This window comes from Triticum dicoccoides, chromosome 1A (assembly GCF_002162155.2).
Source record: "Triticum dicoccoides isolate Atlit2015 ecotype Zavitan chromosome 1A, WEW_v2.0, whole genome shotgun sequence".
Taxonomy (NCBI): Eukaryota; Viridiplantae; Streptophyta; class Magnoliopsida; order Poales; family Poaceae; genus Triticum; species Triticum dicoccoides.
Window position 1 is genome coordinate 49,354,426 of NC_041380.1, and position 6,837 is coordinate 49,361,262.

The following is a 6,837-nucleotide window of genomic DNA, read 5'->3' on the forward strand; positions in this document are numbered from 1 at the left end:
TCGTTCACCAAGTGGCTGAGGTGATCCTGGACCTCGTCACGATCGGCCCGCTCGCGCTCCAGCCCGCTCCCCTGATGGCCTATCGTATCTCCCGCTTTCTGCAGCAACGCCGCCGACGCCTCGAGCATCTTTGTGGTGGACACCTGCCGCTTTTGAAGCTCCATGAACTCCCACACATAACGGAGGAGCATGGCACTCCTCTGCTCCTTGAGCTCACGGAGCTCCACGTCCTTGGCCCTGAGCTCCACATCCTTGGCATGGAGCTCCTGTGTCAGGAGCCTCACCTCGGACTCCGTGATCTGCTGCGCCACCATGGCACCAGGTGGAAGCAATGGGGAGAGGAAGCAAAGGGGGCGAAATGGCTGAAAGGCAATGCAATCTACGGGAAGGCGGAGGCAGCGGGGAATCTTTTGGTTTTCACCACGGTAAAACACCAGTCGACGACTTCTCACATCCGGGAGTGGTGGGTTTTTACAGGCGGAGTCATCGTGACTAATTGCTGTCGCGCCTGCTCCCGTCAATCAAAAAATTAAAAATCCTGCCGCGCCTGCTCCCGTCAATCAAAAAATAAAAAACCTGCCGCACCTAAACACCAGAGCAACGCCGCGGTGGATATTTATATTTACCTGCCGACAAGTAGATAAAAAAGGGGTGAAAAAACAAATGTGGCGGCGGCCTAGCTAATTGGTCGAACTAGCCCAACTAGCTAGCCACCGTGCTTCACTGATGTACTCGGCGGGAAAGGTGGTCTTTCATGATTTGACGACTCATTTACTTTCTTTGGCGCTACGACCGAGGAGGACCCAGAAAATGCACGGTAGGGCGTCCCACGTCAGGAAGAATATATGCGTGCACCACCCGGGAGGACCCCGGAACTGCGCGGTAGGGTGTGCCACGTCTTGGCATGGAAGAAAAATGTTTGTGTAAAAATATACTGTATCATACGTAGAACCTATGGTTCGACCTCGGGACCCAGCCAGTCGGTCGAAAACACCCCACTAGCCACATAGCTTCATCATGCAAACGTGGCACAGAGGATAGATGTGGTTAGCTCCGTCTCGACCAGCCACAACGTATCTTGTTCTAGGCGATTCCTCTATTTTCCAAGCTTTTTTAGTTGTAATAACACCACGGCAAGCTAGCGCCACTCTTCGTGTGTGCTCGTGCAAAGGTTAGACGATGGAGAGAAGAGAGATTGAGATCGCAGACCTGGGACCCACTAGTAAGTGAGACAACGGTCATGCACGTGTTGACGAGGCACTCCCTCTACTCTACTCAACGAAAGTACTGTATAAATAAAATCAAGTTATGGGACAAAGCCAACAACCGTTCATTTTTTCGGGCTATCGACTTACGCTTTGTAGTCCAGGTTGCCAGTTCGAATCTCGTCTTTCAGATTTGTTAGTTTTAGGTCCAAATTTGATTAATGACAAGTGGGACCCCCGTGTGTTGTTCCGATATTTCAGTGTAGGATGGTTTTTTTTGAACAAACACTTTGCGCGGTTAGACAAGTAATGGCACGAGTTGCACGTATTTTGCAAGTTTATGAACAAAAATGACAGCGGCATAGAATATCACATCCAGCCTGCAGCTTAGATACTATGGTGATACGAGTTTTTACCCTGTTGGAAGTGAGATCCAATGGCTTGGGAGTAGTCTTTGTAATTATGTGCAATTTCCAAACTCTTCAAAGGTTTTTTTGCAAATAAAACATTCAGGCCTCGTGTGTGCCGCTGCATCTTCGATCCAACAGCTCCCCGGTGCTCATATTAGGTGCTCCCCGTAGCTTAATTACCCGCTATGGTGATATGAGCATCTAGGTTGTATGATCAGTGATCAGATGGCACATGCGTAGTACTTGTACTTTCTGCGCATTTCCCAAACTCTATCAGCCGTATATTGCAAAAACATTCAAACCTCCTATTGTGGGCCGTTAGATCTCAGTGAACTCGTATCACCATAGAATCTACGATGCGGGAGCACCTCATACTCTCCCGTGTGAGAAAACATAAGGTGCTATCGCAACTTGGATGCTACGGTGATATGAGCTTGGAGGTCGTTTGATCTGAGATCCAATGGCATCTGAGCAGTCTTTGTGCTTGTAAGCAGTGGCCGAACTCTTTTGGGGCTTTTCTGCAAAAAACCATTCAAACCACCGAGGAGGTGTTGGGTCACAAATCCAACGCCTCCGAAGAGCTTATATCACCAAAGCATCTAAGGTGTGGTAGCACATGATATTCTTACATACAGGAGAATATGATGTCCTCCTTCATCTTAGATGCTACGATGATACGAGCTTCGAGGTCGTTGGATATGGGATGAAAGGGCATCTAAGTAGTTTTTGTACAAATTGTGTGCAATTCTCAAACTCATCAAGGTTTCCTGCAGAAATATTAAGACACATCATGTGAGCTGCTATATCTCAGATCTACAAGCTCCAAGCAACTCGTATCGGCATATAGCATCTAAGGTATGGTGGCACATGATATTCTCCCGGGGAGGAGGGGTGGGGGGTGCACAACCAATCGGTGGCTGGGAGGGTGGGGACAAATATAATCTAAACAACCCTAAACCGAGCTCCACAATTTTATCTAAGGTCGAGGGGTTGACCCCCGATAATCATAGCTCCGCCTAAACAGAACATTTGCATGTACTGTAGTAATAGACTTAATATTCATGTTTTAGTTTCATGTTCATTTTAAATATTGAACTGAGGACCATGGATGTCTTACATTTTACTCCCTTCATTCCCAAATATTAGTCTTTTTAGAGGCTTCAAATGGACTGGCACATACGGATGTATATAGACATATATTAGAGTCTAAATTCACTCATTTTGCTCCGTATGTAGTCACTTGTTGAACTCTCTAAAAGACTAATATTTAGGAATAGAAGGAGTATTTTTGAATTCGTGTCATACATGCATGGTTTGGAAAAATAGATGCACTATACTTATTGGATTGTTGTTGTGTTCATGCGTGTGTGTCTCTGTGTGTGTGTGTGTGTGTGTGTGTGGTCATATGCTTGATACATACAAAGTTTTCTCACCTCCATGTTGTTCATCTTTTAAATTTGAATTTGCATTGGTAAACTTACTAGGGATACCATGAAATGTGAAATCCACATTGAGATCACTATATCACAAACTCACTCTAATTCAACAACTCGTCATAAATCAATTACCACGTTGAGATTAGTATTTGCAAGGAAAATACGGGTATTGTAATACACATAGATTCGTTCGGCAATTTAAAAGGTTCCTTTCGTATTCTCGAATGGTAGGACCCAACGGCGTACCAGCCAGACCTTGGCTCGTGTTGATCCTAAAAAAAGCGTGCTCGTGTCCTTCGGTGGCGTGCGTGGTACGCACATTAGGCAACCCCATTACCCAACCAGTCAAGCCTCATCGTTTCAAGTCGAAATATCTGGCGGCCAGAATTCCAGCCCTAGGAAATTCCCCTCATGTACCCGGTCCATAATGACTACCGATGAACAACGGAGGGATGCTTTAGTAACTAGACAACGTTACCTACCGTGCCGAGCACGGTTCAATTCCCTCGGTCGCTGCTCGTCAAGGTCACCCGTCAACTGCATTGCCTAGTACTACTACTACTACTACTACTACTACACCAGGATGAGCATAGAATTGAGCCCGTTTGTTCGTGCCTAGTACTTGAGTTAATATATCAGGCAATGCACTGGTACGGAGGGATTATCCTTTTACTCTGCATATATAACTTGTCTGAAGTCTAACTAAGCAAAATGTTTGACCAAATCCTTTCTTAAGAAATACAACAGGACAAATGTACGGCTTGAAAATTTATTGCATGATGCAGGTTATGATATTGTTTTGAATCCTGGATCTTAAATTTCAGAAAATCCCAAAAGTGAGCATAAATTCTTGAAACTAAGCATGGTCACGTGATATGACACAAATATTACTTCATAAGTTTTTTCTTCAATTTGAGACAAGCTTCTTATGACAGTTGCACAAATGAAGAGCCAAGGTATTTTGGAAGAAAGACCTGTCACATTACGTTTACGTGCTGCCACGTGTCCCCGCTTCTCATAGGCAATCGGCAGGTGCCGTCCGAGCAAGCGTGTGAGTCGACGGGAGGCGTGTGAGCAGACCGCTATGCCGGCTGTCAGGGAGGCCTGCGAGCAGACCGCTGTGCAGGCTCATCGGGAGGCGAGCCCTTTGACCAGGCTCTGCCGCCCACCATCGTCCCAACTGCTCCCACTTTTAATGTCGCCGACGCCGCAGTTTAAAATCAACCCCACACTACCCAGTTTGAATTGAGCCTTATAAACCGGAAAGGAGGGAGTATCGCTACAATCCTCTCTCTTCCTCTCCGATTCTCCTGTCGTCTACCTCCAACTAGCCTGACCTAAATGTACGCCATGCCGCATCATGATGGTCTGCCCTTAGTGTTCCAGTTTCCTGAGGAAGACACCCAGCCGGAGTCTCAAGAACATAAGGTGCTTTGGGACAAGCTTGAATTGGCCTTGCGGGAAGATGCCGCGCCTGTCCCGGCTCCCGTTCCGGCTCCCGTCGCCCCGACTGCGCCAGCACCCATCCCCGTGGCATTGATGGGATGGGAGCCGCACATTGTCGCCGAGCTTCATCCCACGGGGTTCCACGAGGTGCCCGCTGACTTTCATGCGCCCGTGCACCTGCCAACACATGCGCCTGCGCGTGCACTAACGCGCACGCCCGTGCCGGTGCCCGTGCACCTGCCAGCGCCTGCGCCTGCGCGTGCACTGACGTGCGCGCCCGTGCCGGTGCCCATGCACACGAATGTCTCTGCCGTGCCGTTGACAGCGCCTGTCCCTGCGCGGGTGCCAGTGCCCCCCTCAGTGGCATGGATGGCCGCCGTCGACCGCTTCCTTGCACCAACGCCAGTCGCCTCCTCCCGCCAGTCGACTCGCTCCGAAGTCCAGAACATTTTGGCCTTCCTTGAAGCTAGGCCAACGTCTAGGAGTACGCCAACAACGGTGCAAGACACCGCCGTCGCCGTCGGCCAGTGGCCCGACGACACACAGAGCATGGCAGAGGAGCCGCTTCCCACCGCGAGACGCCCCCGCCGCCGCCGCGTAATCTAAATTTGCCATGAAAAATGTTCGGATTGCCATGCTTAAAATCTGAACGTTTATCATTTCCGTTTATTTTATATCGATCGTTGTATAATTTAAAGTCGGAGTCAGACTGAACGAAATGTATGGTTTGATCGATTGAATGTTATGCTAGAGCCGTATCAAATTAAATATAAAACGTCATCAAGCCACATGTATTCCTTGTCATCCGACGACCTAGAATGCTTCAATGTCGAGCGCTCAACACGTTTAGCGTGCAATTAATTTCATGCCAAAAATAGTGCTAATCACATGACAACACGCAAATAATATCCTAGTAGTTAATATCCGCATGCACTTAATATACATCCAAATTAACGTGCATTGCACGTACACACTGACTAGTGCTGCTAGTACGTGAAACTGGTGCTGTGACTTGTGAACGCGTCCAGATATGGTGAACGGCAACATCGCCCGCGAGTTCTTCCAGTTTGCACGTGCGTCTAAATGCAGAAGGGGAGGAGAGAGAGAGCACACATGGAACCCACTAGTAAGTGAAGACGTGTAGATATATTTTGTGTGTGGGAGGAAGCAAGGTCAACCGATCACATAGGGTCACCGTGCGATCGAAAGAGTGAGACGGGTTGGAGAGAGTGACCTAGATAGACGATGTGCGTGAGAGAGTATCAATGTGAATAGGTCGAATTGGGCTCAAACATGGTGATATATCGTTTTTGTCCGAGAAAGAGCAAGGTCAATCGAGACATACGGAGAGAGAGAGAGAGAGAGAGAGAGAGATTGAGGGTGTGTTCGGATCCTCTCCGGCTTCACAAAACTCCACAGATTCAACTTCTCCTCCGCGCTTCTAGCTTCAGGTAGCGATTACAGAAGCGTTCTAGACATCGGCAGCTTCTCCCGCAGCTGCAGCCCAGTTGAGAGGGTTGTGGCCTATTAGGCGGAGGTTTGGGCCGGCTGGATGCAGCCCAATTAGGAGGGGCTAGCCGTTCGATCGAGGATTGACATAACGATTCGAGAGGAGGCAGCGAAGCGGTATCCTTGGCGGTGGCAATTCGCTGTAAATAGAGCAAACTCCACGCTTCACATTTCGGTGGAGCTGGGCCGGCCTTGCTTCTCTTTTTTGCACGTAGGGAAGGAGTGGCTTCGTGAAGTCAGCTTCTCGGGCTAAAACCGTTCGAGACAATTTCATACGTGAAGTTTTTGAAGCGTGGAGCTGGAGGACATCAGAATAGGCCCTGAGTGAGCATGGCCCACCATGAGGTCGAAAGAGTGGTGGCCGCTTGGATGGACTGGCCTAGATAGACAATCTGCGTGAGAGAGTATAGAGTGTGTCGATCGAGGCCCGAACAGGGAGATATATCATTTGTGTGTGAAAGAAAACGAGGTTAAACGAGACTCGGATAAAGAGAGCGAGATTGAGCGAGTGTGGCTTGCCGTGCGGAAGAAAGAGTGAGACAGTCTCGAGGGAGTGACCTAGATATACAACGTGCGTGCGTGCGCATGCACGAGAGGTTGGGGGGCTAGATAGGCAATGCATGTATTTGGCGCGAGAGGGTGAGAGGGAGAGGGGGGGGATAGCTCGGCATGGGGTGCAATGGCGGGTGTGTGAGGTAAATACATTTGGTAACAGAGTGGAAAAAGGGGTTGTGTAGTTGAGAGACTTAGAGATCGAAACATGGAGAGAAAGAATGAACGTGTGTTGGAAACCGATAGCTTCCTAAGGTGGTTAGGAGAGGAAGATTGACC